Raw genomic sequence first — 12,023 nt, 5'->3', positions numbered from 1 at the left:
AACATATGATAGGTGATAAAGAAAAACTTCAGTCATATAGTGCCTTAGAAAAGGAGAAGAAGGTCTCTTTTGGAAATGACACCGCTGCTCTCATAAAAGGTAAAGGTTCCGTTCAGTTGAAAGAAAGGGTCAAAGCTGGAAATGTCATGTATGTTGATGGCTTAAAGCATAATCTATTAAGTGTCAGTCAGATGTGTGATCAAGGAACTGAGGTAATATTTCGATCAAATGGATGTAGTGTTGGTGATCTTGATACAGGAAAAATAGTGATCAAAGGCGTAAGAACTCCAAATAATTTATACATATTCAAAGAAGGACAACATCAATGCTATCTAAGCAAGAATGATGAACACTGGCTATGGCACAAGAGATTGGGGCCTCTTAGCTTCTCACAGATAAGGAAAGCATGCAAATACCGGGCAGTTCGTGGTCTTCCAGACATCATAATTCTAGACAATACAATATGCAAATCGTGTCAGTTTGGTAAGCAAACCAGAACTAACTTCCCTGAGAAGGAAGGATCAGCCATCAGGCCGCTTGAACTTGTCCATACTGATGTATGTGGACCTTCTAGGAAAAGGTCACCTCGAGGAGAAGAATACTTTATATTATTCATTGATGACTATTCCAGGATGTGTTGGATAGGACTTATGAAGCACAAAGTCGAAGCCTTTGAAAAGTTTAAATCATTCAAAGCCTTGGTGGAGAACGAATCAGATCACAGAATCAAATGCCTCAGTTCTGATCGAGGAGGAGAATTTACCTCGAATGAATTTTTTGATTTTTGTGAAGAACATGGAATAATAAGGGAATTCTCTATAGCTAGGACTCCTCAGCAAAATGGAGTAGTGGAAAGAATGAACAGAATGGTTCAACAAATGGCTCGTGCTATGCTTGATGAGTCTCAAACTCCCGCAACCTTCTGGGATGAAGCCACATTTGCTGCAGTTGTTATTCTCAACAAAACGAATGTCTGGGTGAACATCACTCAAACTCCACATGAGCTCTGGTATGGTGAGACTCCTTCAGTAAATATTTCAAAGTTTTTGGAAGCAAATGATATATCAAAAATACTGATGAGAATCTTGGCAAGTTTGAACCTAGAGCAGATGAAGGCATTCTCCTTGGTTACTCTCCTCACAACAAAGCTTACAAGTGTTACAATAAAAGGCTTGGAAAAATTGTTGAAAGTATTGATGTAGTAATTGATGAAGAAGAAAACACTCCTAGGCAGGTAAGATCTGAAGATTTCGAAGATGATGAGGACTATCCTTCAACATCAAATCAGACTTATGATGAAGAAGAAGCTTAAGAGGCACCAGAAGAACAGATAAGGATAGAAGATAAGACTCCATCCAGGCATGTCCAGAGGAACCATCCAGAATCTGAAATTTTGGGGCAGAAAGAGGAAGGTATACAAACAAGAAGAACAATTGCAGAAGCCTCAAGCTATTTGGCTTTGATCTCCTCCACTCAACCAAAAAATGTAAAAGAGGCATGCAAAGATGAATGCTGGGTCAAGGCAATGGATGAAGAACTTGAGCAGATCGAAAAGAATAACACTTGGGAGTTGGTTCCTAGACCAAAAGATAAGAATGTCATAGGGACAAAATGGATCTTCAAAAACAAGTTGAATGAAAATGGGGAAGTGATTAGAAACAAGGGCAGACTTGTTTGTAAAGGTATGCTCAACAAGAAGGAATAGACTTTGAAGAAAATTGTGCTCCCGTTGCTAGACTTGAGGCCACCAGAATGTTCCTTGCTCTCTCTAGCTTTCAGAAGTTCAAAGTATTTCAAACGGACATGAAATCAGCCTTTCTGAATGGAGACTTAGAAGAAGAAGTGTACATTGAGCAACCAGATGGTTTCATTCTTGGGAATGATCCAAATCTTGTATGCAGACTAAAGAAGGCTCTCTATGGTCTTAAACAGGCTCCAAGGGCTTGGTATTATCGTCTGGACAAATATCTTCATCAACAAGGTTTCTCAAAAGGATCAGCAGATAGCAATCTTTATATAAAAATTGAAAATAACAAATTGCTAATACTTGTTGTGTATGTTGATGATATCATCTTTGGCAGCAATGAAGAAGCTATGAGTCAAAGCTTTGCCTTGGTGATGTAGAAAGAATTCGAAATGTCCTTGCTTGGAGAACTGATATATTTTATTGGATTACAAATCCAACAAAATGAAGGCGATATCTTTTTGTCTCAAACCAAGTATCTCAAGCAGATCTTGAAGAAATATGGCATGGAAGATGCAAAACCAGTATGTACCCCTATGGTTACAGGATGCAGCCTCAATGCAAATGATGAATCAGCAGCAGTGCATCAACCAACCTATAGATCCATGATTGGAGGTCTGCTTTATCTGACAGGTACCCTACCAGACATCATGCATGTAATGGGAATGGTTGGAAGATTTCGGGCAAATCCAAAGGAAACTCATCTTCAGGCAGTGAAGAGAATTTTCAAGTATCTTGAAGGAACTCAAAACTATGGCTTATGGTATCCTAGAGATACAGATCTCACTCTTCATGCTTATACAGATGCAGATTGGGCTCGAAGCGTGGATGATAGAAAGAGAACAAGTGGTGGTGCATTCTTTATGGGTTCCAGATTAGTATCTTGGTTCAGCAAGAAACAAAGTTCGATTGCTTTATCTACAGCTGAAGCGGAATATGTGGCTGCTGCATCTTGCTGCACTCAACTCCTTTGGATGATGCAAACCTTGCAGGATTTTCAAATCACTTGTACACCACCTATCTCCATCTTATGTGATAATACAAGTGCAATCAGCATTTCAAAGAATCCTGTCATGCATTCAAAGACTAAGCACATACCGATCAAGTATCATTTTCTCCGGGAACAAGTGTTGGAACAAAAGGTCAAATTGGAGTATGTTCCCTCTACGGAACAAGTTGCTGATATTCTCACCAAACCACTGCCCAAGGAAACGTTTGAATACCTCAGATAGAAGCTGGGAGTAGTTGATGCATCATCTTGCTATTAAACTTGTCTGTTTCAGAGAAAAATGGGTGTACGCGAGTTTCCTGAGGAGGATCCGCGTACATACACCGGTTTATGCAGAGATAGTCGCGTATATGGAGGCTTGATGGATATCAGTAGGGACAGGCTCTGGTTGAAGATAGTTTGATATGGGTCTGACAGAGATCATCTGGCACAGGTTCAGGGGGAACAGAGAAACTTCTAATGATGCATTGTTGGCATTATCTTAGAAGCTTTTGACAACTGTTATTGGTTTCAGGTGGAACAAATGCAGAGGGAGAATAGAAGGAAAACATGGTTGCTGATCTGAATGGTGATTGACAGATGCTGCTGATATCAGTTATTGGTGACTTTCATAAGTCTTGCTCTAGATATTTCGTCTCTATGTCGTGTATCTCTTTTATGGTGTCAAGGTCATGTAACGGCCTATTTTTGTTTCCCCACTATGCCTGGGATGAAGATGTAATGTACTTGGTTGTCATATGTAAATTTCTAATGTATCCCCACTTGGTTGGGTGAATGATCCCCACTTGGTTGGGTGGATGATCCCCACTTGGTTGGGTGATGGATGTATGTATTGAGTCTTTTGGTGATAGGAAGGTCTTTTATGATGTATATGTCATGGTTCTTCTTGAAGAACATCTTTTTGCAAATCTTGCCTACAGTCAGGGGGAGCATGGTCAGCACAGCAGGGTAGAGATTTCTGCATGTACTCAAGGGGAGCACAACCCTTTGCCCTTGATGACAAAGGTGGAGAATGACTTTGAGGATCATGGGGTTGCCATCAAGTCCAAAGGGGGAGATTGTTGGCATTATGGCACAAGTTTGGAACTATGGAACAGGTGTTGTCCTTGATGGCAACTCTTGACACCTAATCCTCTGCGGTTGGGTGAACCTGGAATGTGAACAGTCATCAGAAGATGAACTGAGCAGTCACATTCTTGTATATAACAATAGCTACCTAATGTAATAAATCGAATCAGTTTTTCTGAGTTTTCTGCCAAACTGGAGTTACTCCTGGCCTGACATGGTATCAGAGCCAACACCTTTTTTTAGTTTCCCTCTGATTTGTAACTCCCTCCTGCATATTCTACTTATATTTTGCCCATGTTTTGCAGGCTGACATCTCTGTCATATCCCTGCGAAATCTCATTCATTGTTTAATGTATTCTTTGAAGTGCGTTAAGGAGTCTATTCGTTGTGTGTGATTTCCATATTGTTGTGTGTATTTACTGTGAGTTTCAACCCGACCTGCGCTCTACAGCTACTCCGCCTTACCTATGTGCCACAATTGATTCCGCCTTATCTTTGGCTTTGTTCCCCGGTTTCTAGTGCACCTTGGGCTTCCATGAAGCCTGATCTCTTGTATTATGCTCCTGCAATGTCTTTGTAATCTGTATCCACCACTCTTCTTGCACAAATCTCAGTGATTCTGTGACAAGCGTGACCTGGACATTTGCAGTCGAATGGTAGATTGGTATAAGGCTTTCAATGTTACAAATTAATGCAAACACTATCTCACATATCCACCAGAATACCACTTGAACGCATTCTCCAAGCGATGACAGCTTATTATTAGTTGTGCATGCGGAATGTAAGAACAGAGAAGCAGAGAACTCGTTCCTCTCAAGACAATTAGATATTGCGTTCGAGTGACAAGATTTAATGCGAGTCCCTGCGAGCTGCTGCGCGCACTGTGAGGGCATTGGCAAGGGTAAAAGTTGTAGGAGATGCTAATGTAGGTAATGCTGCCAGTCTCTGTCGTTTTGGCACCATCTGTGGGAAGCCCTTGAGAGTGAACATTGCTGTGGATAGATAACAAAACTGCGTATGGTAACAAAACTGTGTTTGGTAGTCCACAATGTCCGTGGATACATGTTAAGTTCAAATAGTATTGCGCAGTGTATACCATTCAAAACGTTTGTTGAGTTCATAGTGTTGCGCAGTTGAGTCAAAGTATTGTGCAGTGTATATCATTCAAAATGGTTGTTGAATTTATGGTATTGCACAGTTTATATCATTCAAAGCGTTTATATATCATTCAAAGTATTGCGCTGTTTTCAAAGTGGTTTATATATCAAAGCATTTGTGGTATTGCACGTTTTTCAAAACATAGTAGTATTGCACAGTTTTTTTTATCATTTGAATGGTAAAAAAAAGGCATTAAAGTGATATATTGAAGTGATATGTACAATGAAATGCTGATGCTTCTATCAAACATTAGAGGGATTTGAAGAAAATATAGTGCATAAGGCTGTAACGTAAGGAATTTTTTTATTTTTATTTTATTTTATTTATTTTTTTATTTTTTATAGAATTCATTCAATCATCTCTATGGTAGGGATAGTTCTCACTGGCAAGGAGAACTATCCTGAATGGTCCCGGATGATAAAGCACACCCTCATCTTCAATGAGTTGTGGAAGGGAGTGTGTGTCGGAGAAGGAGACAATGACCCAGTACAGCCTACATCAGACAAAGAGCTCGTCATTTGGGATAACAAGAACAGCAAAGCATATGCATTAATCGCAACATCTGTAAATGAAGAAGTAAGTCGCCATATTTCATGATATTCAACTGCCTTTGAAGCTTTACAAAAGCTCAAAGAACTCTATGACTCACATTCTGCACTCGAAGTTGTTCAGCTCATGATTAAACTCTTCACTCTTGAACTGAAAAATAATGATCCTCTTGCTCTTGCATCTGAAGTAAAATCCATAATGCATGATATTGAATCCACTAAGGTTGAGCTGGATATCCCTCTTATTGCTTTTCTCAAGGAACTCTATCCTACTTACTCCAATTATCTTAAGTCTTTACAAGCAAATGGAAATCTTAAAGATATAACCTTTGACTCTCATGTGAAAAAGTTTACTGAAAGAGAGAAAGCCTTTGGAAAGAAGACAGTCCCTGAATCTTCTGAAGAGACTGTTTGCCTTGCTCATAAAGAAAAGCATCCTGCTCAAGATTGTACAAGAGGAAGAGGTGGACGAAGAGGAAGAGGAAGGTACTTCAGAGGCAGGGGGGGTAGACATTCTCAAGGAGAAAAAGCAGATCTGCATTGCATTCGCTGCAAACGAAATGGATCACATGATGCTTCTACATGCAAGCTACCATGGGACAAAATTGAGCAGAAAAGAAACCAGCAGAAAGGTAAAATTGATGATAAAGACAAAGGTAAAGCACCTGAATCCGCTCACTATATTGAGGCACAATGTAACATTGGAGTAAATGAAGATTTGTTTAATGCTTCACTTGCTTCTTCGAAAACTGATTGGTTGCTTGATTCAGGAGCAACCTGTCATATGACTCATAGGAAAGATTTTTTTGAAGATTTCACTGACAATGTTGATGGAGCAGTATACTTTGCAGATCAGTCAAAAATCAAGCCATCAGGGCTTGGCACAATCAGGTTTAAACTGCCTGGTCTTCCAGACTTTCTTCTGGATCATGTTCTATATCTCCCACAACTCAAGAGAAACTTGCTGTCCTTGATCCACATCCGCCAGCAAGGTCACTCCATTCATATGTTTGATGGCAAGCTTGAGGTAAGAAAAGCATCTGACCACTCACTTGTCATGAGGGGAATAAAAGAAGAAAGGCTTCTCAAACTGCAAGGAACCTCTTCTCATGCACAACATTTCTCATATATTTCTCATCATGAAGAAGGTACACTTCCATCAAGTCTATTATGGCATGCTAGATTTGGACATTTAAACTATGACAGTCTCCGCTTATTGAAGAAAAATGGTGTTGTTGGTTTGCCTACAATTCATAGGAAACATAAGCAATGTGATGCTTGCATTCTAGGAAAGCATAGCAAACAGTCTTTTCATGATTCACATTCAAGAGCACATAGGAAGCTTGAACTCATTCATTCAGATTTATGTGGTCCAATGCCTGTTCCTTCTGCAAATGGAAATAAATATATCATGACATTTATTGATGATTACACCAGAATGTGTTGGGCTTATTTATTGAAGAACAAATCTGATGCTTTTCAAACATTCAAGAATTTTCATAAATGGATTGAAAATGATGCACAATCTCATATTGGGTCTATTTGCATTTATAATGGAAAAGAATATACATCAAATGAATTTGAAAACTATCTTCGCCAACATGGGATCAAACATCAAACAACTGTGCCTTATAATCCCCAACAGAATGGTGTAGCTGAAAGAATGAATAGAACAATCTTGAATATGGTACGATCCATGCTTTTCTTCAAAAATGTAAAGATAATGTTTTGGGCTGATGCTGTTCTATGTGCTACATATATAAAGAATAGATGTCCATCTAATGCTATAAGAAACAAGACTCCTTATGAATTGTGGTATGGACGTGTTCCTTCGGTAAAACATCTTAGGATCTTTGGTTCCACCTGTTATGCTTTGATACCAAAGGTACATAGAAAAAAACTTGGTGCTAGAAGTCGTAAGTGTATCTTCTTGGGGTATTCAAACACCTCTAAAGCATACCGCCTCTATGATGAAGTAAATAAAAAGTTTGTTGTATCTAGAGATGTCATTTTTCTTGAATCATCCAAATCTGACAATGTTGTTGAGCGACAACTTGATTGCTTGGATAGATTCGTAAAAAACAAATCATTTCAAGAATTTGATAATCAGATTCCACATCTTGAAGGGGGGATTCCTATACTAGATCAACATGTGGAATCTTCTTCTGAAGAACAATCTCCCCTGCATGAAACTCCAACAACAGATGATGCTTTAAGTGATGTAATTGATAGAATTGGGAGACTCAATCTTGATTCAGTCCCAACTCAATCAACAGAGAAGCCTGGACCATCTCAGAAAGGTCCCCCAAAATGGCTGACAAAGACACTTGAAAGTGTTCATCCTGATGAAATTGGAAAAACAGGAACCAGAAATTCAAACCGACAAAATGGAGGTGATGTAGATGACTCTAATTCACCTGTTGATATGGATGTTACTTATGATTGTGAATTGAACTTGTCTACAGATTTTGAACCAACTTCCTTCAAAGAAGCTGCTTCTCATGATGAATGGAAAGAAGCGATGCAAAAGGAGTATGATGCTCTCATAAAGAATGGCACTTGGAAGCTCATTGATCCTCCATTTGGAACCAAACCAATTGGCTGCAAGTGGGTCTACAAGAACAAGTACAAAGTTGATGGCTCACTTGACAAGCACAAAGCTAGGCTTGTGGCAAAAGGTTTTGCATAGAAGGAAGGGGTCAATTATGAGGAAAATTTTTCCCCCACAGAAAAATGGGTCACCATCCGGACACTCTTTGCACTGGCAGCTCAGAACGGTTGGAAAGTCCATCAAATGGATGTAAAAACTGCCTTCTTGAATGGAGATCTAAAAGAGAATGTTTTTATGTCCCAGCCTGAAGGATTTGCTGTGAAAGGACATGAACATAAAGTATGCAAACTTGTGAAATCCTTGTATGGCCTCAAACAAGCACCGCGAGCCTGGTATGAAAAACTAACTGAGCATCTTCTGAAACTCAACTTCAATCATTTTGATCTTGATGATGCAACTTTATTTGTCAAGAAAGTTGGCAAAACAGTTGTGTATCTTGTGGTATATGTAGATGATCTTTTAATGACAGGGAACAATGAAAGCTACATTGCATCCATAAAGAAGGAATTGGGGAAAAGTTTTGAAATGACTGATTTGGGCTATGTTCATTACTATCTTGGCATTGAAGTAACCCAACATCAAAAATCCATATTTATTTCTCAAAAGAAATACATTGGAGATTTGTTAAACAGGTTTGGCATGACAGAGTGCAATCCTCTTTCTACTCCAATGGAACAAAACTTAAAGCTCACATCTATTGAAGGAAAGGAATTTGAGGATGCAACAAAGTATAGACAGCATGTAGGAAGTCTCATCTACCTCACTACTACCAGACCAGACATTTCATTTACTGTTGGAATCCTCTCCAGGTTCATGCAAAAGCCTTGTGAGGGACATTGGTCTGCTGCAAAAAGAGTTCTAAGGTACTTGAAGGGAACTCAAGACCTTGGAATCAAGTATACACAGGTGGACGACTTCAGCTTGATTGGATACTCTGATTCAGACTTCGATGGAGACAAAGAAACTGGGGTATCTACTTCAGGATATGATATGAGTCTTGGATCAGGAGCTGTCTCTTGGAGATCACACAAACAATCAGTTCCAACAGATTCCACAACAGAAGCAGAATACGTAGCAGCAGCTGAAGCAACGAAAGAAATTGTGTGGATCAGGAAAATTCTTGAATATTTGCAGGTAAAACAAGTACAATCAACTCCACTCATGATTGACAACACCTCTGCAATAAAGTTGGCCAAGAATCCAAAGTTCCATGATCGTACAAAGCACATCAATACTAAATATTATCTGATCCGACATCATGTTGAGGCCAAAACAATCCATCTCCATCGTTGTTCCACAAATGAGCAAATTGCAGACATCTTCACCAAAGCGCTTGGAAGAGAAAAGCTTGAAATATTCAGAATGATGCTTGGACTCACCAACATCCCTTCATATTAGGGGGGGAATGTTGACACCTAATCCTCTGCGGTTGGGTGAACCTGGAATGTGAACAGTCATCAGAAGATGAACTGAGCAGTCACATTCTTGTATATAACAATAGCTACCTAATGTAATAAATTGAATCAGTTTTTCTGAGTTTTCTGCCAAACTGGAGTTACTCCTGGCCTGACAGCAACTCACTCTAGTGACAGATCTCACTTCAGGCTTTCAGAATGAAGGAAAAGACATATACGCAGGTTCACCTAGACGAAGACACGTATACACGTGGGTTATTCGTTACAAAGGCACGTATGCGTATACACACACTTTCACGCAAAGAAAAGCGCGTATATGTTGGAGAACTTACTTTTTGTCCGTGGTATTTAGTCCTTGGTATTTGAACCTATGGTTTTGGACCAAGTTATCTCGTCAGAAGTGTTGATCCCAAGTATTGGGTCCATGGTATTGTTTTATTATGGTTTTGGATCGTGGTATTGTGAAAGGCCTAAGACTATAAAAGAGGAAGGAGATCATTTGGCAAAGGATCATCTGAATGAATTGAATATCTGATAAAGGGCTAGATCTGGAATATTAGTAATTGTGTTATGGTGCAGATCTAGATCTGAATGACAGAGGAACCTGAGCGCAAAGAGAAGGATAAGTTCTATTGATGGGTCATGATCTTAAGGCTTGAATAATAGTATCTTTGTATGATTTTGATTCGTTATATGTGGCACATGATTGATCTATAAATTTGGGTTAATTAATGTCTGGATATTTGAAAGAGTGAATTATCCTTTATAGATCTGTACGCAGGTTCAGTGAATCGAGGGCGCGTATACACTGGTTCTATGAGTAAAAATAGCGTATACGCAGGTTGGTCCAAACCCAAAAGCGTATGCATGCAGGTTTTTGGTTATCGAAGTAGCGTATATCTCTTGAGTTGTGTTCTAGCAGCTTCTGTTTATTATTGCAGTGTTCTGGGTTCAGAATTTGGTGTGTGGTTACTGTTACTATGTTTTGGGTACAGCTGTCAGAGAATTGTCTACTTGATTTAGTTTTAATTGGTGAAAAGGAGATTGTTTGATGCAGAAATTCTTGATGATTGATTGATGTTCATGGATCCAGTCTGAAAATCTATGAAACGTGGTCCCTGGAAGAAAGAGAAGGTTGTAGCCTTCAGTAGGCCAGCACCTACGTACTAGTATCTCGGCTAGTGTCAGAGTTAAGGGGGTTGTAGCTCCCTTCCAGGAGAAGCTGGAGAACGAGAGAGGGTTGTAGGTCTCTGCAGGTTGCAGCCTACGTACTGGTAAAGGACTGCACCAGTACATTGTAAAAAGAAGTTTCTAATTAAAAGAAGATAGAGACGAATTGCAGCAGGTGGTTTTCACCCACATTGGGTTTCCACCTTATATCTTGTGTTCTTGTGTGTGATTGTCTTCAGCTCTGTTTTACTGTTTCTGGTTACTGTTTATTTGATTCTGACACACAGATTAATGATCAACATCTGTAAGATAAATTAAGTTATAACTCTGCATTGTATACACGAGTTTCCTTCTCTGTAGTTGCGTATATACGCGGTTTTATCTAATTGAAGTAGCGTATATGATCTGGGTTTAAAAAGAAATAATTGACTTGATAATATTGATTCACCCCCCCCTTCTCAGTATTATTTCCAACAATTGGTATCAGAGTAGGTCCTTCATAAGTAGCTTGATCACTTGAAGGAAGATCTATCATCATGAGCAACTACGAGAGAGAAGCATGAATCAGGCCACCAATTTTTGATGGGACCAACTTCGTTTATTAAAAGGTAAGAGTTGCAGCCTATCTTCAATCTCTTGGTACAGAAGTCTGGGATATCATAGATACAGAGTACACTTTTCCTTCAGCAACTCCTACAGATCCCGTTGGTAAGAAGCAATATGAAACAAATGCAAAGGCTGTCAATACTCTGTTAGGATGTCTATATCAATCAGAATTCGTCAAGGTTATGCAATATAAATCCGCAAAAGAAATATGGGACAAGATTGTTTTGAGCTATGAAGGAGATGAACAGGTAAAACGAGCAAAACTTCAAACCCTCAGAATTCAATATGAAAATCTCAGAATGCACAATGATGATAGTGTGGATAACTATTTCCTTCGTGTAGATGAGATTGTTAATTGTATGAAAAACTTGGGTGAAGAAATAAAAGAGGCTATTGTGGTTGAAAAGGTTCTAAGATCTTTGTCCCCTAAGTTTGAATCTAAAGTTTCTGCAATAGAATAAAAAGAGAATCTACGAAACCTTACCATGTCACAACTGCACGGAATTCTGACTGCTTATGAAATGAGGAAAGGAGGACCATCAGACAGGAGAGAAGTTGCTTTCAAGGCTTTAGGCAAAGGAGATTACTATGAGTCAGGACACGTGTCAGAAGAAGAGGAAGAATTAAATTTTGTCAAGAGCCTTCAATGGGGTGTTGGAAGATTCAGAGGTAAGTTACCTTTCAAATGCTTTGC

This window comes from Pinus tabuliformis, chromosome Q (assembly GCF_031772625.1).
Source record: "Pinus tabuliformis cultivar Carrire ecotype Pingquan chromosome Q, CPIR1, whole genome shotgun sequence".
Classification (NCBI taxonomy): domain Eukaryota; kingdom Viridiplantae; phylum Streptophyta; class Pinopsida; order Pinales; family Pinaceae; genus Pinus; species Pinus tabuliformis.
Note: the sequence above shows the minus strand (reverse complement) of the source record.